This window comes from Rhinoderma darwinii, chromosome 10 (assembly GCF_050947455.1).
Source record: "Rhinoderma darwinii isolate aRhiDar2 chromosome 10, aRhiDar2.hap1, whole genome shotgun sequence".
Taxonomy (NCBI): domain Eukaryota; kingdom Metazoa; phylum Chordata; class Amphibia; order Anura; family Rhinodermatidae; genus Rhinoderma; species Rhinoderma darwinii.
Genome location: NC_134696.1, coordinates 79,217,811 through 79,243,530, shown reverse-complemented (window position 1 = coordinate 79,243,530; position 25,720 = coordinate 79,217,811). Strand labels below are relative to the sequence as shown.

Sequence of the window (25,720 nt, the reverse complement as noted above, 5' to 3'; positions counted from 1 at the left end):
GTCATTGGAGTGGGAATTGCCCTCCCACTGGTGATTATGTAGTAGTGATTAGGCATAACTGCTGTGCCCACGTGATCACATATATGCCAAAATGCGGGAAATAATTCCAGCTGACATGTTTGTTTTAGAAAATACTTGCATTCCCCATAAAATAACAATTCTGGAGCATTTTTAGTAGAATATGATGTGCTATTCCTACATTATTTTCCCTAGAAATTAATAAATTGACAATTAAATGTACCATATTTTTCAGACTATAAGACGCACCCAGGTTTTAGACAACATAAAATAGGGAAAACGTATTTAATATTTTACTACTTTAACAAAGAAAAAACTATTTGTTAAAAAAAAATTTGTTCTGTTTTGCCACTTTCTGAGAGCCATAACTTTTATATTTTTTCCTCGATTGAGCGGTGTGAGAGCTTATTGCTTGTGGGACGTGCTGCAGTTTTTATTGACATGATTTTTTGGTACATATGATTTTTTAATCACTTTTTATTTAATTTTATTCTTAGTGCTAAGGTTTACATTTTTTACATTGTACTTGGGGAAAAATCAGAAAAGGTTTTATTTTTGAACTTTTAAAAATGTTTCTTTTTTTACACTCCTGAAAATGTATCTAACTTTTTTTTTTTACACATTTTATTAGTTCCCCTAGGGGACTTGAACCAACGATCGTTAGATCGCTGGTACAATACACTGCAATACAAATGAATTGCAGTATATCGTCATTTTTACAGGCTTCTGCTAAGCACTGCTGGAGGCAGAAGGCAGATCAGGGGGCCTTCATTAGGCCCCGGGCTGCAATGTCAAACGGCCCCCCGATCGTGTTGCATGGGGGGCCGTTGGGCTGTTGGAGGGGGCCGTCCCCCTCGGGTTTTCCCATGAAGGACATTTAAGACATATTCACAGGATATGTCATAAATGTCAGATAGATGTGGGTCCCACCTCTAGGAACCCACACCTATCTCTAGAACGAGGCCCCCTAAACCCCGTTACAGCTTTTTGTTCTCTCCCGGCCACTTAATAATTACATTGTCGAGTTACAGAAACAGCGTATCATAGCATGCGAGCTACGCTGTTACTTACGATAACAGCCAATCTCGCTGAGCTACGCTGTTTCCGCAACTCCCACAGTAGTGAATGCCAGTTACAGAAGCAGCATAGCATGCAAGCGTAACTACTATTCAGTTCTATAGGAGTTACGGAAACAGCGTAGCTCAGTAGGTTACGCTGTTTACGTAACTCGACCATGTAATTATTAAGTGGCCGGGAGAACACAAAAAGCTAGAACGGGGTTAAGGGGGCCCCGTTCTAGAGATAGGTACAGGTCCCAGAGGTTGGACCCATATCTATCTGACATTTATGACATATCCTGTGGATATTTCAAAGAAGTAGTAGGACAACAGCACATTTCTTCAAATCATCAAAGTGGTTTTATTGTCAAGACATCCACAAACGACAGGCAACGTTTCGACCCATAGTGAGTGAGGGGTCAAAACGTTGCCTGTCGTTTGTGGATGTCTTGACAATAAAACCACTTTGATCATTTGAAGACGTGTGCTGTTGTCCTACTACTTCTTTTAAATTTACATCATGCCGGAGTGGGTTTGCCTGGCTTGACAGCGTGCACCGCACCATACTCGGGATCAGTGCTGCTTCAAAAATCCTTTTTTCTCTTGCTATCCTGTGGATATGTCATAAATATCCTTCATGGGAAACCCCTAGAAATGCCGCTGTCGCTATTGACCGCGGTATTTAACTAGTTAAACGGCCACGAACAGCGCAATTGCTGTTCCTGGCTGTTTTAGCAGCTTGTCAACTGTAAAACACAGTTGACACCTGCAGTGTATCGAGCAGGCTCAGTGCGTGAGCCCGCTCCAAACATCACCACCGCGCTCCATGATTGTCCGGCACGTCATGGGTTGGGAAGGGGTCAATTAAAGAAGAGGTCACGGGGTCTGGTGCAGTCGGGTCCCTTGACTGCCGACTATAAGAAGCAAAAAATCTAGCAAGATTTATTCTTGCTAAAAACTACGTCTTATTGTCAGAAAAATACGGTAATCGTTCCTATTGTCATTTAGCCCTTTCCAATCAGGGCTGACAGTGTTAGACAACTGCACTGTAATGCATTGATGGGCCAATTCCTCCAAAATGGGAGCTGCTCTTATAGAGTGGCTCTTCGTTTTGGCTCAGAAGGTGGTCCCGAGCTAGGGTACCGCTTTTATGACATCACAGCATCAAAGTATCAGAGTTCGTGAGGCTGAAAAAAAATATATGTTCATCCGGTTCAGCCTATTATTCTGCAATATTGATCCAGAGTAAGGCAAAACCTCCATGAGCGAAAAGCCAATTTTCTTTCCCGACACCAGTATGGCAGTCAGAATAAATCCCTGGATCAACTATCCATTTACAGTAATCTAGTGAACATAACTTGTAATATTATTACACTTAAGAAAGGCACCCAGGCCCCTCTTGAATTCTTTCAGTGAATTCACCATAACAACTTCCTCTGGCGGAAATTTCCAGAATCTGACTGCTCTTATAGTAAAGAATCTTTTTCTATGTTTTTGTAGAAACCTTCTTTCCTCTATACACAGAGGATGCCCCCTTGTTAAAGTTACAGTATTGGGTATAAATACATCATGAGGGAGATCTTTGTATTGACCCTTGATATATTTATTTATACATACTTATTAGTTCACCTGTCAGACGTCTTTTCTCTAAATGAAATAAACCTAATTTTCATCATCTTTCTGAGTACTGTAGTACACCCATTCCATTTATTACTTTAGTTGACTGCCTTTGAATCTGCTCAAGCTCTACTTTGTCTTTCTTGTGAAATGGCGCCCAAACTGGACACAATATTCTATGTGTGGTCCTACTAGAGATTTAAAAGGGGTAGAACTTTGTTCATGTCATGTGCATCTGTGCCCCTTTCGATGCACCCTATCATCTTAATTGCCTTGGCAGCAGCTTGATGACGCTGCTTGCTACAGTTAAGTTTACTGTCAACTAAAATTCCTATGTCTTTTTTATGTCAGTTTAACACAGTATTTTCCCATTTAGTATGTAAGTCTGACATGTGTTTCGCCTTCCCAAGTGCATAACCCTTCATTTATCAGTGTCAAACCTCATTTGCCACTTCTCTGTTCAAGATTTCAACTTCTCCAGATTAATTTGTAACAGAAAAGTGGCCTTCTTTGTGTTATTTAGTTTTTACAGCTTAGTATCATATGTAAAATGATCCCTCTATGAAGTCATTAATAAATATATTAAACAGCATGGGACCCCTGTGGTACCTCACTAGTAACGGTGACCCAATCGGAGCATGTACCGTTAATAACCACCCTCAGTTTTCTATCACGGAGCCAGTTACTTACACACTTACACACATTATCCCCCAGTCCCAGCATTCTCATTTTATATACCAACCTTTATGTGGCACAGTATTAAAAGCTTTGGTAAAATCAAGATTTATGACATACAATGACTCACCCCGATCCAGCCGTGCACTTAACTCCTCATAGAACTGATCAAATTCGTTTGACAGTACCAATCCCTCATAAACCCATGCTGATATGGAGTTATACCTTTATTCTCATTAAGATACTCCAGGATAGCATCTCTTAGAAGACCTTTAAACATTTTACCCACAATAGAGGTTAAATTTACAGGCCTATTGCTTCCGTGCTCACTTTTTGACCCCTTTTTGAATTTTGACGACATTTGCTATGTGCCAGTCCTGTTGAACAGACCCTGTCATGATAGAATTCTCAAATATCAGAAATAATGGTCTGTCCATAGCTGTACCTAATTCCCTTAGAACTTGGGGGTGTATGCCATCTGGACTTGTGATTTGTCTTATTTTTAGTGTTTCTAAGTGATTTTAAGCACTTCTTGCTGGGTTAGACAGGTGACATTTAATGGAGAACTTACTTTATTCCTTTGCTTTTTAAAACCTTAAATGTCATTTTCTTCTATGAACACATTGGCGAAACAAAATATCTGTACTTCTATTGCTGAGGCCATTTTGCTTTTCTTGTCTGAGGTTGTGTATTTGTGCCTCCTCAACAAAATATCCTATTGAAAGACAAAACATCCTATTGAAAGACCATCCATATGTCCTAATAGGTAGGTTATCCTGATGGGACAACTCCTTTAAAGCCTTGCTTTTAAGGCCTTGCTATGTTGGTGAATTTTTCTGCATATGTTTTTTTTTAAATAATATCCAGGAATAGATCCAAAAAGGAGAAAGCTATAAAAAAAAAAGTGACATTACTAGCTCTTGGCTTAAAATGTAAGCATGAGGGTGCAGAGCCTAGACTCTGCACGAGATGTCTGCTTAAGGCCTCATGCACACTATCGTATTTTTGCATCCGCAATTCATCCACAAAAATGCGGATCACGGATTACACGGACCATGTGAAGGCCGCAATTGCAAAACGTAAAAACTCAGGACAAGTCATGTTACGGTCCGCAATTGCTGTCGGGTCCCATTGAAATAACCCGCGGATGACACTCTGCGGCCATCCATCCCGTAATCACAGACCATGCACATGGCTACTGCCATGTGCATGAGGCCTAAGATTGGAGCTCCAGTCTCACACTTGCTCTATTGCAGCTCACTGAAGTTCTAAGCTGAGCATAACCATTCATATGTGCCTGGGCTACAGGGGAACTGCTCTGGAACAAATTGCCAACGATGGCTTAGAAAAAAGTCCCACAGAATTCTTCCTTCAGACTTTTTAGTCTCAATATGATGCCAGATTGCATGTCGTGGCCTCTCCCTCAAATAGTTTTGTCAACTCTCCTTCTTACAGCTCCACCTCAGGCTCTCCACTCCCTCCACAGGAGCTGTTCCTGCCCAATCCAAAAGAGGATCACAAAACTAGATCAGACCCTGCGCTCCCAGTCTTTTCTGGACCTAGCTATAGACAGCTATAAAAAATATTTAAAAAAACGGAGCTCCATATTGTGGAGGGATAAGGCAGAATAGACGAGAAAATATTTAACTGCTCATCTAAGCAAGATGCACGAATGACAGGCACATCTCTATTCAATAGCTTAAGCAGTTATTAGGAGAGCTGCTGCTCCTCCTTGAAACAGTCATGCGTCAAGGCATCTGCTATAGGAACATCAAGTAAGACAGAAAAACAAGGAACATCTGCTGGATAAATGACATCCATTGGTCCATTCCTTTAACTCGTCATAGGTCCATTCCGCCATGAGGACGTTACCGTTTGTGTTTACCATAGTTTGTAATTCATAGTAGCTGTTTGTTATGTGTTTGTGGAATGTTTTTACTAATCATCGCTGTCCTCTCTGAGCCTCTTTATTTCTCTTCCATTGGCCGTTCTCACTAGTGCTCATTATCATTAAATGACACATTAAACGCTGGCTTTTGTCCCCGTCATTTTGGTTTTCCTTTTACTGTTAATTATAATGCCTTCTGTACGTCCTAAGAATTAATGTAATATTTATTACATGTAAATTTTTGTTTTTAACACTGTGTGACATTTTACCTCTGACCATATGATTTCATGTTCCATATCTTTTAATTTTTTTGTATATAATCTTGTTTGTTGTACACTTGATGATTCGGCCTGGAGAAGGCACCTGTTTGCTGCTGGAATGCATAGCCATTTAATAAACAATAATTAATGGGATCTAAGTTTCTGTCCTTCATCCAGCAGCCCTCAGATCTTCATTTTTTTCTGCATTGCCTGCTGTATAGTTAGACGACACTCAACTTGTTCCCAAATCAAGAGCTGCCCCAATTGATGCTCCCAGAGATACCCTTATTAGACCTACTTCTTTGTAACTTCAGAAAAACTCCTGATGAATCTCTTCCCCCCTCTTGGAGAATTCAGTGCACTTGTAAGAGGGTACATTTTTAGTGAGTGTGGCCCTTGACTCTGACACAGGACCCAACCTGAGGATGGCACAGTAATGGAGTCAGATACAGCATAGTTTAATAAATCAAGACTTATACTCTGGCGGGTGTACAATGCATAATAGTTACCACAAGGGTACTTAGCGTAGTGGTTACAGGGTTAACACACTTTTTGTGAAAGACACTTGGCTTGGCAGTTTCAATCTCTGGTGGGTAGTTAACTTAGAAGTCACAGTCTCTGGTCCTTGCTCTGTGGTCATTCTTGTAGGCAGCAGTGACTAGGGATTCATCTGCCCTCAGTGCACTGGAAATGGTCCAAAATCACTTGCAGGAAACACACATAGGGCATCTTCAAATCATGAAGCACTCTTGTCGGCAGACTCAAGTTATACAATAGTAGATAGTGCCCCCATAGAGTCACAAGTAGATAGTACTCCCCATAGAGTCCCTTGTAGATAGTGCCCTCTGCAGATAGTGGTCTTTGTAGATAGTGGCCACTATAGTGCCTCCTGTAGTCTACAGCCTGTAAATAGTGCCTCCTGTATATAGTGACCCCTGTAGATTACCCTGTAAATAGTGCCCCCTGTAGAATCCCCTGTAGATAGTGCCCCCTGTAGAGTCCATTGTAGACAGTTTCCCCTGTAGATAGGGCCTTCCATAGATATGGCCCCCTGTAGATAGGGCCCCTGTAGTCCTCTGTAAATAGGGGCCCTGTTGAGTCCCCTGTAGATAGGGCCCCCTATAGTGTCCCCTGTAGATAGTGGCCCCTATAGTGCCCCCTGTAGATAGTGCCCCCTGTAGTCTACAAGCTATAAATAGTGTCCACTGTAGATAGTGCCCACTGTAGAGCCCCCTGTAGATAGTCCCCCCTGTAGATGGGGCCCCCATAGTCCCCTGTAGATAGGGCCCCCTGTAGAGACCCCTGTAGATAAAGAAAAAAAACAAAACATTATATGCTTACCTCTCCCCGTTCCCGCACCTTCCTCCAGCGACACCAGGCCTCACACAGGTAAAAGACGCAGAGGCGTGATGACATCATAGTGTCTACTGCATCATCGCAAAAGCGCCGAATGGCGAAGCATCCTGTGCCTCGCCAGGGCAGCGCTAGTCAAATTAATTGCATCCATGTCCTAAGGACATTGATACAATTGATGGGCACTGGTTCCGGGTTCCCGCTTCACCCCGGTTCTGCAATTATTATCAACCGATCCTGAAGAACCGGGGCGAACCATTCGGGTCCCACCCCTGGTCTGTGGGACTTAATGTGGCACTATTACAGACTGGGTCTCTAGGTGTCATTGTGGTCGAAATAAGTATTCACGATGACCTAGCGCAGGAGGGAGAAAAAAAAAAGGAAAGAGAACAAACTACTGTACAGTCAGAGAAGATGTCATTGGATTTAATCAGTGTTTATTCCGCTTCTTACTGAGCCTGTTTAATACTGTATTTACTTGTATGGTCTGCAGCCTGATGATACTCTGAAGTATGCCTGTATAGCACCTGTATCTGATCACTATATGGCCATTGTATGGGGATGTTATTCAGTCTTACTATAATGGCAATATTCATCTTCGTGTAGTGATTTTTGTTCAGTAACTGTATGATGGTAATATTTAATCACTATATGGTGAGATTTAGTCATGGTGTAGAGTAAATAATATTTGGTAACTGAATGGCCTTATTATTTAGACGTATATTATCATATGTACATTAGTCAAATATATAGGTATCTCCTGGCTCTAATATCCGCAATGGGTATAGCTTAGACCGGAACAGGTAAAATAAATCAGGTGAAATCCAAAACACCCTGAGAACATAAAATGAAACACAGCATAGTTTTACCACTCAGATGGCACTGACCCTGGGTTTCAAATTCAATAAAATTGATGAGTTCAAAAGCGGCACGTCAAACACTCTTGCCCAGGGTCGGGCAAGAGTGTTTGGGGTGCTGCTTTTGAACTCATCAATTTTATTGAATTTGATGCTTTTATTCATTGTAAACTTTGTGAGTATGGATTAAAACCAGCATGGAGAGAACAGTTTTCAGAGGATGTTGTACTATGTTTCTCTTTCTTACATACTAGATATATTGGATTTTATCCAACCAGGAGTTCAAATGTCGGGAGACCGTACAGAGCTATGTTGAACTACAGGAATATGAACAACCATCCACATCCTCACTGGATCGCGGACTGTGTACTGCATCATTTCTGGGAGAGGGTGTCCATACCGGCTACATGTTGGACTGTTTGATCAGTGCCATCTGAGCGGTAAAACTGTGCTGTTTTTTTTTATATGTACATTTGTGTTTGCAATGGGAGAAAATTATGTGAGGGCAGTGCTGATCTAAGCTTATTGTGCGTTATAAATGTTGTGTTCTCGCTATGCCATCTTCAAGATGTAGCTTTGGTTTATTTATTTCATATAATAATAAGAAAATGGACCAATAAGGCTACATGCACATGGCAATAAGCTGTAAGTCAATAATGTAACTAGTGATTCACTACTACTGAGCTTTTACTTGGAAAGTTCTACTAATATATGACTGCTTAATATACATATTCAGGACTTTATTACATTCTGCTATTTGCAAGAGCTATTTCATTCAAGAAGTAATAATACATTTGTTCATGACCCTCCTGTTTCCACAAAGATTTATTTTGTTGCCCTGGTAACTGTTATTGTTGTTACTGATGAGAGTAACAAGACAACAGCAGTTGTTTTTTTTTATTATATAGTGATGGAATACAGTGAAGGAAATAAGTATTTGACACCTTGCTGATTTTGTAAGTTTGCCCACTGTCAAAGTCATGAACAGTCTAGAATTTTTAGGCTAGGTTAATTTTACCAGTGAGAGATAGATTATCTAAAAATAAAAACAGAAAATCACATAGTCAAAATTATATATATTTATTTGCATTGTGCACAGAGAAATAAGTATTTGATCCTTTGGCAAACAAGACTTAATACTTGGTGGCAAAACCCTTGTTGGCAAGCACAGCAGTCAGACGTTTTTTGTAGTTGATGATGATGTTTGCACACATGTTAGATGGAATTTTGGCCCACTCCTCTTTGCAGATCATCTGTAAATCATTAAGACTTCGAGGCTGTCGCTTGGCAACTCGGATCTTCAGCTCCCTCCATAAGTTTTCGATGGGATTAAGGTCTGGAGACTGGCTAGGCCACTCCATGACCTTAATGTGCTTCTTTTTGAGCCACTCCTTTGTTGCCTTGACTGTATGTTTCGGGTCATTGTCGTGCTGGAAGACCCAGCCACGAGCCATTTTTAATGTCCTGGTGGAGGGAAGGAGGTTGTCACTCAGGATTTGACGGTACATGGCTCCATCCATTCTCCCATTGATGCGGTGAAGTAGTCCTGTGCCCTTAGCAGAGAAACACCCCCAAAACATAATGTTTCCACCTCCATGCTTGACAGTGGGGACGGTGTTCTTTGGGTCATAGGCAGCATTTCTCTTCCTCCAAACACGGCGAGTTGAGTTAATGCCAAAGAGCTCAATTTTAGTCTCATCTGACCACAGCACCTTCTCCCAATCACTCTCAGAATCATCCAGATGTTCATTTGCAAACGTCAGACGGGCCTGTACATGTGCCTTCTTGAGCAGGGGGACCTTGCGGGCACGGCAGGATTTTAATCCATTACGGCGTAATGTGTTACCAATGGTTTTCTTGGTGACTGTGGTCCCAGCTGCCTTGAGATCATTAACAAGTTCCCCCCGTGTAGTTTTCGGCTGAGCTCTCACCTTCCTCAGGATCAAGGATACCCAACGAGGTGAGTTTTTGCATGGAGCCCCAGATCGATGTCGATTGACAGTCATTTTGTATGTCTTCCATTTTCTTACTATTGCACCAACAGTTGTCTCCTTCTCACCCAGCGTCTTACTTATGGTTTTGTAGCCCATTCCAGCCTTGTGCAGGTCTATGATCTTGTCCCTGACATCCTTAGAAAGCTCTTTGGTCTTGCCCATGTTGTAGAGGTTAGAGTCAGACTGATTAATTGAGTCTGTGGACAGGAGTCTTTTATACAGGTGACCATGTAAGACAGTTGTCTTTAATGCAGGCACCAAGTTGATTTGGAGCGTGTAACTGGTCTGGAGGAGGCTGAACTCTTAATGGTTGGTAGGGGATCAAATACTTATTTCTCTGTGCACAATGCAAATAAATATATTTAATTTTGACTATGTGATTTTCAGGTTTTGTTTTAATATAATCTATCTCTCACTGGTAAAATTAACCTAGCCTAAAAATTCTAGACTGTTCATGACTTTGACAGTGGGCAAACTTACAAAATCAGCAAGGGATCAAATAGTTATTTCCTTCACTGTACATTCATGCACACATACACACACTCGGCTTACACATTCACAAAAAAGAGGCACGCACATATGCACACACTTACTAAATACATGCATACACACTCTATACTGAAACACTCTTATTTGTACACTCACTACATATACGCACACTTATGTACATTTACTATGTGCAGGCATGCACTCGTTCATACTCTTCATACAGGCAAACATACCTGCATACACACACAATATGTACATATTGCAGTAACATATATACACTCACATATACACAAATAATGGCCACTTACCTGTGTCCTAAAAGAGGAATAGTGGGCAACATGGGAATAGGGGCTCCAGGACCGTCCGAATCAGCTTCAGTTCAAAGATATTGAATTATCTTCAGTGTATGCACTGCGCTCAGGGTACCATTGTATGTCACAACTGTTCTCAGCCTAGACAAACCATCCTTCCCTCGGGAGAATTCTTAAGCAATTGACTGATCGTAGTGGCAATAGCTGCTTTAAGTAAAAATAATATAAAACAATTATTTAAAAATGAACTTAAAGGCTATGTAAATCTTTGAAGACTTGTATATTTTTTTTACTAAAACAGTGTATTTTAGTATTTAGTGTAACTTTGTCATTTGTTTTTTTTATTTTTTTATTTTTTAAGAGACAGGATAGGTCATCAGTATATGATCGGTGGGGGTCCGACACCCAGACCCCGCAACGATCAGCTGTTACGGCTGCCTCCGTGCATCGGAAGTTATGCAGTGGTCAGTGCCAGAATCAGATGGCTCCGTACACTGTATAGCGGTCATGATGGGTTACTGCAGCTCTGCCTATATTGACTTGAATAGGAGCTGAGCTGCAGTACTGCAGCACGGCCGCTATACTGTCACTGGAGCCACCTACTTCCAGCACAGATTACTGCATAACTTCCGGTACCGGAAGGCAGCTGATCGGTGTGGGGTCCGGGCGTCTGACCTCCACCAATCACATACTGATGACCAACAATGCATTTGGAAAGTCTTCAGACCTTTTACATTTTTTTATATTTTGTAATTTCTAAAATTATTTTTTTTTACTTTGTCATTATAGGGTTTTGAGTGCAGAATGATGGAGAAAAACGTGCATTTTTATTTTATTTTAGCACAATGCCTCAATATAACCAAATGTGAAAAAAGTGAAAGTGTATGAAGACTTTCCGAATGCACTGTATACTATGGATAGGTCATCAGTAGAGATGAGCGAACTTATGAAAAGTTCGGTTCGGCTGGTTCGCCGAATTTCATGAAAAAGTTCGATTCGGACCGAACTAGTTCTGACCGAACCTGTAATACAAGAAAACCCCTAAAAATCGTGTATAACACTGTTTAAAAGTCCTAGAAGCCCTGTATAACACTCTTAGGTCACCCATGAGTGTATCCAAGTACTTTTGAGCTGTCTTTAAGACAAAGTTAGTGTCAAAGTTACGCCAACATGTATGGCTATAGGAAAACGGATGGGACACGGTGATAACTAACAGAAACCACTGCACTTCTGCATGTTGTATGCTTAATGCATTGTTAAAAAAGGTACAAAAATTAACTATTTTTGGCGGCAGATGCCTGCCAGGGTTCAAACCTATATGGAGGTAAAAGAAGAAGCAATGGCTTTTGACAAGCCCTCAAAAAATTTACCCTTTATGGTGGCAGATGCCTGCCGGGGTTCATCCATACATGGATGTAAAAGCAACAAGCAATGGCTTTTGACAAGCCCTCAAAAAATTTACCCTTTTTATTGGCAGATGCCTGCCGAGGTTCATCCATACATGGATGTAAAAGCAACAAGCAATGGCTTTTCACAAGCCCTCCAAAAATGTACCCTTTTTATTGGCAGATGCCTGCCGGGGTTCATACATACATGGATGTAAAAGCAATAAGCAATGGCTTTTGACAAGCCCTCCAAAAATGTAGCCTTTTTATTGGCAGATGCCTGCCGGGGTTCATCCATACATGGATGTAATGTAAAAGCAACAAGCAATGGCTTTTGACAAGCCCTCCAAAAATGTACCCTTTTTATTGGCAGATGCCTGCCGGTGTTCATCCATACATGGATGTAAAAGCAACAAGCAATGGCTTTTGACAAGCCCTCCAAAAATTTACCCTTTTTATTGGCAGATGCCTGCGGGGGTTCATCCATACATGGATGTAAAAGCAACAAGCAATGGCTTTTCACAAGCCCTCCAAAAATTTACCCTTTTTATTGGCAGATGCCTGCTGGGGTTCATCCATACATGGATGTAAAAGCAACAAGCAATGGCTTTTGACAAGCCCTCCAAAAATTTACCCTTTTTATTGGCAGATGCCTGCCGGGGTTCATCCATACATGGATGTAAAAGCAACAAGCAATGGTTTTTCACAAGCCCTCCAAAAATGTACCCTTTTTATTGTCAGATGCCTGCCGGGGTTCATCCATACATGGATGTAAAAGCAACAAGCCCTCCAGGCCTGCTTGTAGCAGACGGCAGTGGAGGTGTATTGGTGGTAGTAGAGGTAGCCAACGGACAGCACGGGTGGTGGTAGTAGTAGTAGTAGTAGTAGTAGTAGTAGTAGCAGCACATTAAAAGAGACTGAACAGTCACAGGACAAAGCCCTGTGGTGGGGCAGGCCTCAGGCCTGCTTGTAGCAGACGGCACTGGAGGTGTATTGGTGGTAGTAGAGGTAGCTAACGGACAGCACGGGTGGTGGTAGTAGTAGTAGTAGCAGCACCTTAACAGACTGGACAGTCACAGACAAAGCCCTGTGGTGGGGCAGGCCTGCTTGTAGCAGACGGCAGTGGAGGTGTATTGGTGGTAGTAGAGGTAGCCAACGCACAGCAAGGGTGGTGGTAGTAGTAGTAGCAGCACATTAAAATACACGGACAGTCACAAGACAAAGCCCTGTGGTGGGGCAGGCCTACTTGTAGCAGACGGCAGTGGAGGTATATTGGTGGTAGTAGAGGTAGCCAACGGACAGCAAGGGTGGTGGTAGTAGTAGTAGCAGCACATAAAAAGACACTGGACCGTCACAGGACAAAGCCCTGTAGTGGGGCTGGCCTCAGGCCTACTTGTAGCAGACGGCAAAGGAGGTGTATTGGTGGTAGTAGAGGTAGCCAACAGACAGCACGGGTGGTGGTAGTAGTAGTAGTAGTAGTAGTAGTAGCAGCACATTAAAAGAGACTGGACAGTCACAGGACAAAGCCCTGTGGTGGGGCTGGCCTCAGGCCTGCTTGTAGCAGACGGCAGTGGAGGTGTATTGGTGGTAGTAGAGGTAGCCAACAGACAGCAAGGTTGGTAGTAGTAGAAGCACATTAAAAGAGACTGGACAGTCACAGGACAAAGCCCTGTGGTGGGGCTGGCCTCAGGCCTGCTTGTAGCAGACGGCAGTGGAGGTGTATTGGTGGTAGTAGAGGTAGCCAACAGACAGCAAGGGTGGTAGTAGTAGTAGCAGCACATTAATAGAGACTGGACAGTCACAGGACAGAGCCCTGTGGTGGGGCAGGCCTCAGGCCTGCTTGTAGCAGACGGCAGTGGAGGTGTATTGGTGGTAGTAGAGGTAGCCAACAGACAGCAAGGGTGGTAGTAGTAGAAGCAGCAGCACATTAAAAGAGACTGGACAGTCACAGGACAAAGCCCTGTGGTGGGGCAGGCCTCAGGCCTGCTTGTAGCAGACGGCAGTGGAGGTGTATTGGTGGTAGTAGAGGTAGCCAACAGACAGCAAGGGTGGTAGTAGTAGTAGTAGCAGCACATTAAAAGAGACTGGACAGTCACAGGATAAAGCCCTGTGGTGGGGCTGGCCTCAGGCCTGCTTGTAGCAGACGGCAGTGGAGGTGTATTGGTGGTAGTAGAGGTAGCCAACAGACAGCAAGGGTGGTAGTAGTAGTAGCAGCACATTAAAAGAGACTGGACAGTCACAGGACAAAGCCCTGTGGTGGGGCAGGCCTCAGGCCTGCTTGTAGCAGACGGCAGTGGAGGTGTATTGGTGGTAGTAGAGGTAGCCAACAGACAGCAAGGGTGGTAGTAGTAGTAGCAGCACATTAAAAGACACTGGACAGTCACAGGACAAAGCCCTGTAGTGGGGCAGGCCTAAGGCCTGCTTGTAGCAGACGGCAGTGGTGGTGTATTGGTGGTAGTAGAGGTAGCCAACGGACAGCAAGGGTGGTGGTAGTAGTAGTAGTAGCAGCAGCACATTAAAAGAGACTGGACAGTCACAGGACAAAGCCCTGTTGTGGGGCAGGCCAGCTTGTAGCAGACGGCACTGGGGGTGGATTGGTGGTAGAAGTAGTAGCAGCACCAACAGCGGCACATTAAAAAAAGAGTTGACAGGACAGAATCCCGTAGTAGCAGGCGGCAGTAGCAGGCGGCAGCAGCAATGTCAGATCTAATCAGTGGCATCAGGCACAGGGGTTTTAAAATCCTCACCGATCCACGCTTGATTAATTTTCAGAAACGTGATATTTTCCAAGCTGTTGGCGGACAATGTATTGGTGGTAGTAGAGGTAGCCAACAGACAGCAAGGGTGGTAGTAGTAGTAGCAGCACATTAAAAGAGACTGGACAGTCACAGGATAAAGCCCTGTGGTGGGGCAGGCCTCAGGCCTGCTTGTAGCAGACGGCAGTGGAGGTGTATTGGTGGTAGTAGAGGTAGCCAACAGACAGCAAGGGTGGTAGTAGTAGTAGCAGCACATTAAAAGAGACTGGACAGTCACAGGACAAAGCCCTGTGGTGGGGCAGGCCTCAGGCCTGCTTGTAGCAGACGGCAGTGGAGGTGTATTGGTGGTAGTAGAGGTAGCCAACAGACAGCAAGGGTGGTAGTAGTAGTAGCAGCACATTAAAAGACACTGGACAGTCACAGGACAAAGCCCTGTAGTGGGGCAGGCCTCAGGCCTGCTTGTAGCAGACGGCAGTGGAGGTGTATTGGTGGTAGTAGAGGTAGCCAACGGACAGCAAGGGTGGTGGTAGTAGTAGTAGTAGCAGCAGCACATTAAAAGAGACTGGACAGTCACAGGACAAAGCCCTGTTGTGGGGCAGGCCTGCTTGTAGCAGACGGCACTGGGGGTGGATTGGTGGTAGAAGTAGTAGCAGCACCAACAGCGGCACATTAAAAAAAGAGTTGACAGGACAGAATCCCGTAGTAGCAGGCGGCAGTAGCAGGCGGCAGCGGCAGCAGCAATGTCAGATCTAATCAGTGGCATCAGGCACAGGGGTTTTAAAATCCTCACCGATCCACGCTTGATTCATTTTCAGAAACGTGAGATTTTCCAAGCTGTTGGCGGACAATCTTGTTCGCTTAGGGGTGACGAAGCCCCCTGCCGCGCTGAATACCCTCTCTGACGCTACACTGGAGGGTGGACAAGACAGTACACCCATGGCAAACTGGGCCAGTTCTTGCCAATGATCCAATCTGCTGACCCAGAAGTCAATGGGGTCTGGGATCAGGATTTCTGACGGAGAAAGGGCACAGTCCAGGTACGAGTGAACCTGGTTGTTTAGGTGCTGGACCTGGTGATGGTGAACATCCCTTTGGTGATTACGATGTGTGTCAGGTCGGGGTATTGGATGTAAAAATGTTGTCATCATATTTTCCAAACTAAATTGGCTGCTGCTGCTGCTGCCGCCTATTGCAGACGTAGCTCTGCCAGAGGCGGTGGAACGATGAGACAGTGGGGAGCGGAGAGTGGCCCCCCGATCAGGCATGCTTGCAGCAGGTGTTTGCCGTTTGAAAGCCGTGACAAGCTGGCTGCATAGCTTCTCTCGATAATAAGCCAATTTTGCCTCCCTCTCGGAAGGCGCAAAAAACTCCCCCCATTCTGGCTTTATACCGAGGGTCTAAAAGTGTGGCTATCCAGTACTCATCTCTTTGCTTCGTGCTAACAATACGACAGTCAGCGCACAAGTAACGAAGCATACAGCTCGCCATCCTGGCCAGCGTTTCAGAGGGCCCGGTTGGTTCCATCTCCGCCCCTTACTGCCATGGTTGTCCATCATCAAGGTCGTCGTCAGACTCGTCATCACCATCACTGTCATGTTGTGCGGCTGCCTCGTCCCCTATCCCTTCCTGTGATTCCATCTCCAAATCCAGCTCCTCTTCAGGTCCTGTTTCCTCATCCTCATCCTCCTCCTCCTCCTCCTCCTCAACATCCATAGCCAGATGTGATCCTTCCTCCATCCTTTGCTGAATCATCGCTGTGAGCGTTTGCTCCATAATGAATATCAGCGGCATAACATCGTTCATTCCGCTAGCGTCACGGCTCACAAATCGTGTGGCCTCTTCAAAGGGCTTCAAAACGCGACATGCGTCTCTAACCAGCTGCCAGTGCCTGAGCTCGAAATTACACTGGCTCCAAACGCTGCCCGTCTGCTGCATCAGGAAATCATTCACGGCTTTCCGCTGTTCGTACAGACGGTCCAACATGTGCAGGGTGGAATTCCAGCGTGTTGGAACATTGCAAATCAGTGTTCTGGGAGATTGTTTTGACGCTGCAAGTCCAGGAGGGCGTGCTTAAATGCATACGAACGTCTAAAGCGAACGCAAACCCTCCTGGACATGGCCAGTACACCCTTCAAACCAACATATGACTTTAAGAAGCGTGTTATGACCAGATTGATCACATGTGCCATGCAAGGAGCGTGTGTCAGGTGACCTAGACGCAGTGCAGCCACAACGTTCTTCCGTTATCAGAGACAACGTTGCCCAGTGTGAGTTTCAGAGGAGACAGCCAGCGTGCGATTTCCTCCTTGATGCACAGCAGCAGCTCCTGCCCTGTGTGGCTTTTCTCGCCCAGGCTCAGCAAGTGTAAGACAGCGTTGTGGTGCTTCACCTTGCACCTATGAAAAGAGGAGGGAGGAGGAGTGGATGATACACTGTGTCCTGTCGGGGACTGGAAGACCTCCATTGAGGACGGGAAGACCTCCATTGAGGAGGGCAAGGAGGAGGAGTAGGAGGAGGAGGATGGTAGGCGCCTGGTGTCCGGAGTTGAACCAGAAAGATACAAGCGTGGAGGTGGTAATGCCTGGCATTGTTTTGCGGTGGTGCATCGGACTGAAAAATATTGACCCAGTGGGCCGTGAAAGACATGTACTGTCCCTGCCCATAGTTGCTGCTCCGCGTGTCGACGGTGGCATGTACCCTGCTGCACATGGATAATTGCAAGGACTGGCCCACCTTTTCCTCCACATGCTTGTGCAAGGCAGGGACAGCTGTTTTGGAGAAGTAATGTCGGCTAGGTATTCGCCACCTAGGCTGAGCGCACGCCATCAATTGCTTGAAGCCGGCGGAGTCGACCAGGTGGTACGGCAGCGACTGCACCACCAACAACTTAGCCAGGTGAGAATTAAGCCGCACGACAAGTGGATGACTGGGTATATATTGTTGCTTATTGGACAACGATTCCGTAATGGATAACTGACGGGACGTAGGAGGAGCACTCGATGACAGTGATGATGATGATGACAACGACATGGTGGATAAGGCCTGGCTACTACTTAGATGACAGGGACTCGGAGCAGCAGCAGCAGCGGCAGAGGGGTCTTCATTAGATGTACATGATGGTGGGGCATGTCGATTGTCCCACATGGCCTTGTGATGCCGCTCCATGTGTTTACGTAGAGCGGTAGTTCCTACATTGCTGCCCTGCCCACACCTTACTTTCTGCTTGCAGATACGGCACTGTGCCATGTTTTCGTCCTCCGGGAAGGTACAGAAAAATTGCCACACGGCAGAGCACCGTAAAGAGGTAGTACCACTTCCACCACCACCACCACCACCACCACCCGAGCTTGCCCCTTGTCTGGCAGGCTTTTTTCGGGAGCCTACACTAGTAGCATCAGTGTCGCCGTCACCGGCTCCTGAGCTGACCCTACCGCTGCAACGTTTTGCAGATTGACTTCTGCCCCTACCTCGGCTTGGCTGTTTATCACTGCCAGTGCCGCCACTACTACCCTCCTCCTCTGACGCCGTCATCACATCGTCACCTGGTTCCCACGTCCTGTCTAAAACAACATCATCATAGCCCTCCTCATCATCCCCGCCACGTCTGGCACTGTGTTGTGAATGTGATGTGACATCATGGCGGGCTCCATGCCCCCCCCTCTAAACTGCGTCTGCCACCACGGCTACCACCAACACCCCCACTACCACAGCTATGTGTCTCGGACACCGCTTCCACCTCCACAACACACTCCGTTGGCTGACTCGCGGAAAACAAATCATCATCACTATGTTGTTCAGTATCTTCCTTCGCACCCGAGGAGATGTCTCTTAGGACTTTCAGGAATGATTGCTTCCCGCTAGGAAGGTGGAGTGAAGACATAGATGATGGAATGGAAATGCTAGAAATACCCATATTACTACTGTCACTGTGCCAAGGAACTGTAGAGGATCTGGAATCCAACGAAACCTGGCTTGAAGCCAGATAGTCAGAGTCTTCCTGCTGAGATGACCGCGAGCCAGCCAACCAGTCCACAATGGCCGTATTGTCTAAAGTAACCCGCCCACCGGAGGAGATGGACAAGTCTGGCTTGCTGATACTGCTACTACTACCAGCAGGCACATGGCTGCTGCTACTAGTGGAACTGATAAAAACACAGGGACATATACAAAAACACCAAAAAAGGCCATACTTACAAATGGACACAGCCAGGCCAGAAATGCTGATGAAAGGGCGAGCAGGTGCTTTAAATAATAATAGCCACTCCCACTAGTCTTGAGGGGAGTGGTGTGTGGTGCATGGGATGTGTAGTAAGAAATAATAAATGAATAGTGTGTGTGCAAGTGTAATACTATAAGTGAAATATAGGGGGCAGTAATAAATGAAGTGCCTCAATAGAAATAAATGGATAATGGGGTGCAAGTGAGTGAAACATGGAGGGATAGTGTGTACGTCAAGACTAGTGGGAGTGGCTATTATTATTTAAAGCACCTGCTCGCCCTTTCATCAGCATTTCTGGCCTGGCTGTGTCCATTTGTAAGTACGGCCTTTTTTGGTGTTTTTTTACTAGTGGAACTGGGCACATGTCTTGTGCCACAAATGCTGGTACTGGGTCTGGCACCAACAGATCCAACATTTGGACTGGAAGAGGACACGGCATGGGTGTTTTTTCCTCTACCCTGTCCTTTCACAACCTTTTTTTTACCAGACATTTCACTGCTGGAGTGCAGCAAGTTGAATCAAAACCCCGGGGATGAGCCCCTTCTAAAAGCATATTCACACACTGGCTTGGCAAATGGCAATGAATGAGAATTTCTATCAGCCACGCCGCGGTGCACTCAGGGAATGCTGGGCGTTGTAGTACTAAAGGCTGCCTCAGCTGCCTGTATTGCAAGTTGGATGCAACGGGGACGAGCCCCTTCTAAAAGCTTATTCACACACTGGCTTGGCAAATGGCAATGAATGAGAATTTCTATCAGCCACGCCGCGGTGCACTCAGGGAATGCTGGGCGTTGTAGTACTACAAAGGCTGCCTGCATTGCAAGTTGGATTGTTATGTTAACGGCCGGAGATGTGCCCCTTCTAAAAGCTTATTCACACACTGGCTTGGCAAATGGCAATGAATGAGAATTTCTATCAGCCACTGGACTGACTCAGGGAATGCTGGGCGTTGTAGTACTACAAAGGCTGCCTCAGCTGCCTGTATTGCAAGTTGGATGCAACGGGGATGAGCCCCTTCTAAAAGCGTATTCACACACTGGCTTGGCAAATGGCAATGAATGAGAATTTCTATCAGCCACTGCACTGACTCAGGGAATGCTGGGCGTTGTAGTACTACAAAGGCTGCCTCAGCTGCCTGTATTGCAAGTTGGATGCAACGGGGATGAGCCCCTTCTAAAAGCGTATTCACACACTGGCTTGGCAAATGGCAATGAATGAGAATTTCTATCAGCCACTGCACTGACTCAGGGAATGCTGGGCGTTGTAGTACTACAAAGGCTGCCTCAGCTGCCTGTATTGCAAGTTGGATGCAACGGGGATGAGCCCCTTCTAAAAGCGTATTCACACACTGGCTTGGCAAATTTCAATGAATGAGAATTTCTATCAGCCATGCCGCGGTGCACTCAGGGAATGCTGGGCGTTGTAGTACTACAAAGGCTGCCTGTATTGCAAGTTGGATTGTTATGTTAACGGCCGGGGATGAGCCCCTTCTAAAAGCGTATTCACACACTGGCTTGGCAAATGGCAATGAATGAGAATTTCTATCAGCCACTGTGCACTCAGGGAATGCTGGGCGTTGTAGTACTGCAAAGGCTGCCTGTATTGCAAGTTGGATTGTTATGTTAACGGCCGGGGATGAGCCCCTTCTAAAAGCGTATTCACACATTGGCTTGGCAAATGGCAATGAATGAGAATTTCTAACAGCCACTGCACTGATTCAGGGAATGCTGGGCGTTGTAGTACTACAAAGGCTGCCTCAGCTGCCTGTATTGCAAGTTGGATGCAACGGGGATGAGTCACTTCTAAAAGCGTATTTACACACTGGCTTGGCAAATGGCAATGAATGAGAATTTCTATCAGCCACGCCGCGGTGCACTCAGGGAATGCTGGGCGTTGTGGTACTACAAAGGCTGCCTGTATTGCAAGTTGGATTGTTATGTTAACGGCCGGGGATGAGCCCCTTCTAAAAGCGTATTCACACACTGGCTTGGCAAATGGCAATGAATGAGAATTTCTATCAGCCACTGCACTGACTCAGGGAATGCTGGGCGTTGTAGTACTACAAAGGCTGCCTCAGCTGCCTGTATTTCAAGTTGGATGCAACGGGGATGAGCCCTTTCTAAAAGCGTATTTACACACTGGCTTGGCAAATGGCAATGAATGAGAATTTCTATCAGCCACGCCGCGGTGCACCCAGGGAATGCTGGGCGTTGTAGTACTACAAAGGCTGCCTGTATTGCAAGTTGGATTGTTATGTTAACGGCCGGGGATGAGCCCCTTCTAAAAGCGTATTCACACACTGGCTTGGCAAATGGCAATGAATGAGAATTTCTATCAGCCACTGCACTGACTCAGGGAATGCTGGGCGTTGTAGTACTACAAAGGCTACCTCAGCTGCCTGTATTGCAAGTTGGATGCAACGGGGATGAGCCCCTTCTAAAAGCGTATTCACACACTGGCTTGGCAAATGGCAATGAATGAGAATTTCTATCAGCCACTGTGCACTCAGGGAATGCTGGGCGTTGTAGTACTACAAAGGCTGCCTGTATTGCAAGTTGGATTGTTATGTTAACGGCCAAGGATGAGACCCTTCTAAAAGCTTATTCACACATTGGCTTGGCAAATGGAGAATTTTTATTGCAATTTTGATGTTGAGAGTAGACTCCCGCTGTAGTGGATGAGCCCCTTCGATTGCTGGATTCCTGGCTTTTAGATTCCTAAAGCTTTCCCTAACTGCACAGAGATGCTATCCCTACAGCTCCTGTCTGTAAAATGGCCGCTGAGCTCCGTGCATAGACTTTTATTGCAGGCTTGAGCGCGCCCCTATGCTGCCTCCCGATTGGCTGGGATAGCCGTTTGCAAGGCATTATGGGGTAGCCTGATGTCAGATGATATTGTGAAATCCTCCATTTTACATCTAACATGTGGCAGGCGCCAAAATGTAGCCAGGTTCGGTCAAAACGGGTTTGGCCGAACCCGGTGAAGTTCGGATTCGCTGCGAACCAAACTTTTCCCGATGTTCGGACCGAAACCGGGTTCGGTTGTCCCTGTTCGCTCATCTCTAGTCATCAGTATGAAAAACCACCCCATGCCTGGACAAATAAATGAAGGAAATTGAAAACATAAATTTGAGTCAAGCTGATATTTTGTAGGGACACTAGGTGGTTTGATGGTAGGCTGCAAAAGAAGATGTTGTAATCCATTTGATAAGGACATGCACAAATATTTGAATGGACTACTGGTGGTTAGTGCTTTAAATGTAAGTCATATGTTATCCCTAAGCTGTGGACGGCAAACTAAAATTTGTGTGTAGTTATTTATTAGAGCATGTTCAGATGTGGCAGAATTGCTGCGGACAGTCCGCAGTGGAAATCCGCAGCAGACAGTTTGTCCATTGGTTTCAACACCTTTTTAGTTAACTTCGTGCAGACGTTGCGGAAAACTCCGCTGCGGAACATAGGCTGCGGTGCGGAATTTTCAGACCGCAGCATGCACTGTCTGTTGCTGACTTGTTGCGGACTTGTTGCGGAATTTCCCCATTGACTTCAATGGAGTTTCAAAATTACGCAATGAAATCCGCAGATGTAATGTGTGTTGCGGATTTGCTGTATGTTGCGTTGCGGATTTTTTTTCAGGAACAGGATATTTCATCATTCTGATGAGGAAGAGAAAACCTCCATTTTCGCCTTCCAGGCTTATTACATGAACACAGAGCTATTACCATGGCCAGATATAGGTGAATAGATATGGAAGTGTTCATTCTTATTAACCTTGTAAGTAACTTTACATGTTTATGTCATGTTTTCACTAGTTTACTTGTATGTATGATGTCTGAATAGCAGCATCTGCAGTATGTAAACATTATAACAAAGATAAACATAACATATATAACATTATTCAGAAGTACAAATCAAACTTCAATATGCACTGTCTATTTGTTTTTCAGGTACATAACCGTCCCGAATTGTGGGACACCTCCAGTGCAGGGTATAGTGAGCGCAACACACGGGATCAAGGCTGGACCTATGTGTGTCGAGGTCTATACCCAGACTGGGATGGAGTGTTTGAAAGAGAGCAGGGTGTGATCCGAACCTGAATCCGCAACGACAAATCCGCAGCATTTAACCTAACATTTTAGCCAAATCCGCAACGGAATCCGCAACGCGGATTATGTGCGGCATTGATGCGGACAGTGTCTGCAGCAATTCCGCCACGTCTGAACATGCCCTAAGAATGGTTAGTTCAGGCTTGGGTTCAGATTGAGATGGCATTTAGTGAATTCAGTTTTGTACATGATGAGTTTAAATAAATGAGAAGCCATGAAAGAAGATATAGCTGAAAGACATGTCATCACATAGCAATATAATATTATTTTATGGCATTACTTTATATCCACCTGCAAACAAGCAAGACGCAATGTGAAGGCATGACGAAGCACTGCAGCTCTGATTTAATGCTCTATGGTTTAGTATCATGGACATGCAAAATCAGCAAGTAGCCTTTTCCACTGTTGTGACAATATTATATGCTAGATATGCTGCACGAGGGAGTACTTCTACCAGTGGGGCTGCCGGATACAGATGGCACTGTGAAAATGCTACTGGCACAACTATATCAAGTCTATTTCTTGGTCCATTGCATGGTCCTAACCCCCATTATTTACTATCAGCAGTGCAAAGTTATTGTGTTGCTCGGTTTATGACACTAGCTAATTCAAATCATGTATCTTCCCCATTGGGAAATCAAATAAATAAATAAAATTTGCAGCAAACCAAAGTAATTATACTTAGTCTAACTTGTGTCATAGCCTATAGGGATGTAATGCATTGCAATATCACACGTATGATGTCTGCAAACATGGGAGCCACGGATCTAAACACACAATGATTATTCTATGCCGAAGTAGATAGTATGCATGCCTTTCAAGAACTCAGTATAATGCTCATAGGCTAATTCAATATTTCCATGTGATATATACCTAGAACATATAATCAATTGTCTAAAAAAAATGAATCAGATGATGCTTGGATGGTGAGAATAATGACCAATGTCAAGGTAAAAAACACTTATTGGTCAATGGATCCATTTAAAATAAAATGTTTCATTTGGATACCAGTTTATATAGGTGTTACCCCCTTTATAATGGATAATCAGTATATATGCAGGTATAACTGATATAACAGAGAGTACCTAAACCTAACAAACTCCTAAAGTTCTAAGTAAGTTTCCTCCTTTAACATCTAGAAATAGGTGATAGATAGATAGATAGATAGATAGATAGATAGATAGATAGATAGATAGATAGATAGATAGATAGAGAGAGAGAGAGAGAGAGAGAGAGAGAGATAGATAGATAGATAGATAGATAGATAGATAGATAGATAGATAGATAGATAGATAGATAGATAGATAGATAATGACTCACCAGTCCAAAAATATTATTCTTAGCTTTGAGTTCTAGATGCTGGTCACATGTGCAGCCTAGACATTGCAGCAGTCACTGCGACCAGGCGCTCAGTGCTTTGTTTTCAGCGTCCCTGTTTATTCCTAGCTTTTGTCCTGTGATCTCTCTGCTCTTTGTTTCAATACTGAATCCTGTTTATGACAACCCGCCTGCCTGACATTTCTGTACTGCATCCATTCTCCACTGTTCCATCTAAATTGTGACCTCGCTCCTGTTTCGATTCCACCCTGATGAGATATCCCGTTTACAGAGTCCTGTCTATACAAAATCCTTTGTTGCAGCAGCATCCAGCGTGCTATACGTGTCTGCATCCCTACAGCTCCTGCTTTGCGTATATTGACTTTCAGCATCTATGTACCGAGGTCCCTATAGAAAGTCAAGCCATTTATGGAAGCTGCAAATATTGTGCGGGCTCTTTTTGCTATTACCCAGCATGCGCAAAATAACGAACTGTATTTCCAGCATTTCATGTCCGTGTGCCATGAGTGTGCATTCCGTGTGGCATCAGTGTGCTTTGCGTGTGGCATCCGTTTTATACATTCATCATTATTCTCGGCAAGCACTTAAAATGGACCAATATAGGACATGCAGTGAGTTTCACGCAACGCGCGCACACACACACACACACACACACACACACACACACACACACACACACACACACACACACGCATGTCTGAATAGCCACATTGATTTGCATAGGTCCATGTGCTGTCAGTTATTTCAACAGACAGCACATGGACGAGGAATACACTCATCTGAATGAGCCCTAAGATGATGGAGTTGGAAGGTGAGTATCTCCAGCTACATCAACAAGTACCCATCATTCACAGAGAAAGCTTTCCTGCTGTATCCCTTGCCTCGGATTGTTCTCCTGCTCCAGAGCCTGCTTAGGGTATCCCTGTTCCAAAACCCAAGGTACCATCACCCATCAAGGTCCCCATAGACCACAAGCTGTTCCACTCTTTCATTTACAGTTGCTGCATATTATTCTTCTTTAAGCCTCTAACATACTCAACACACCTAGTCAATGTTGGAACAGTAATTTATCTGCTACGCAAGGAACTATGACCTTGGCACAAGGCCTCATGGATGTATAGTCCTTTGCTGTCTAATTTAATGCCTTCTTTGATACCAATGCAGTTATTTGTAACAATACACACTGTTTCTGTTGAATCTGCTCTACATTTACTCCATCAAGAACAACGTCCAGTTAAAGAATATGGTATGGAATTTCATAGGTCGACTGATACACAATAGAACAAGGCAGCTCTCAAACATCAGTACCAATTGGTACTTTTTAGCTCTTCTAAAGATGAGCTTCTAAGATATCCAGGATTTTTGTACCTAGCATTCCTCCCAATTCATATTTTGAG

At 44.7% G+C, this 25,720-nt stretch overlaps 1 long non-coding RNA gene across 2 annotated transcripts in view; it reads right to left on the bottom strand.

The window, feature by feature from the left end:
• Positions 1 to 24,620, bottom strand: part of LOC142661504 (uncharacterized) — a 30,320-nt gene extending 5,700 nt beyond the window's left edge. The window contains exons 1-2 of one of the 2 annotated variants that reach the window (XR_012850753.1): positions 24,306 to 24,620; positions 10,518 to 10,727 (exon numbers count right to left, since the gene is read on the bottom strand). This is a non-coding gene — a long non-coding RNA (uncharacterized LOC142661504). The remainder of the gene's footprint in view (positions 1 to 10,517; positions 10,728 to 24,305) is intronic. The other variant, XR_012850752.1, reaches the window with a different exon arrangement.
• Between the last annotated feature and the right edge of the window lie 1,100 nt (positions 24,621 to 25,720).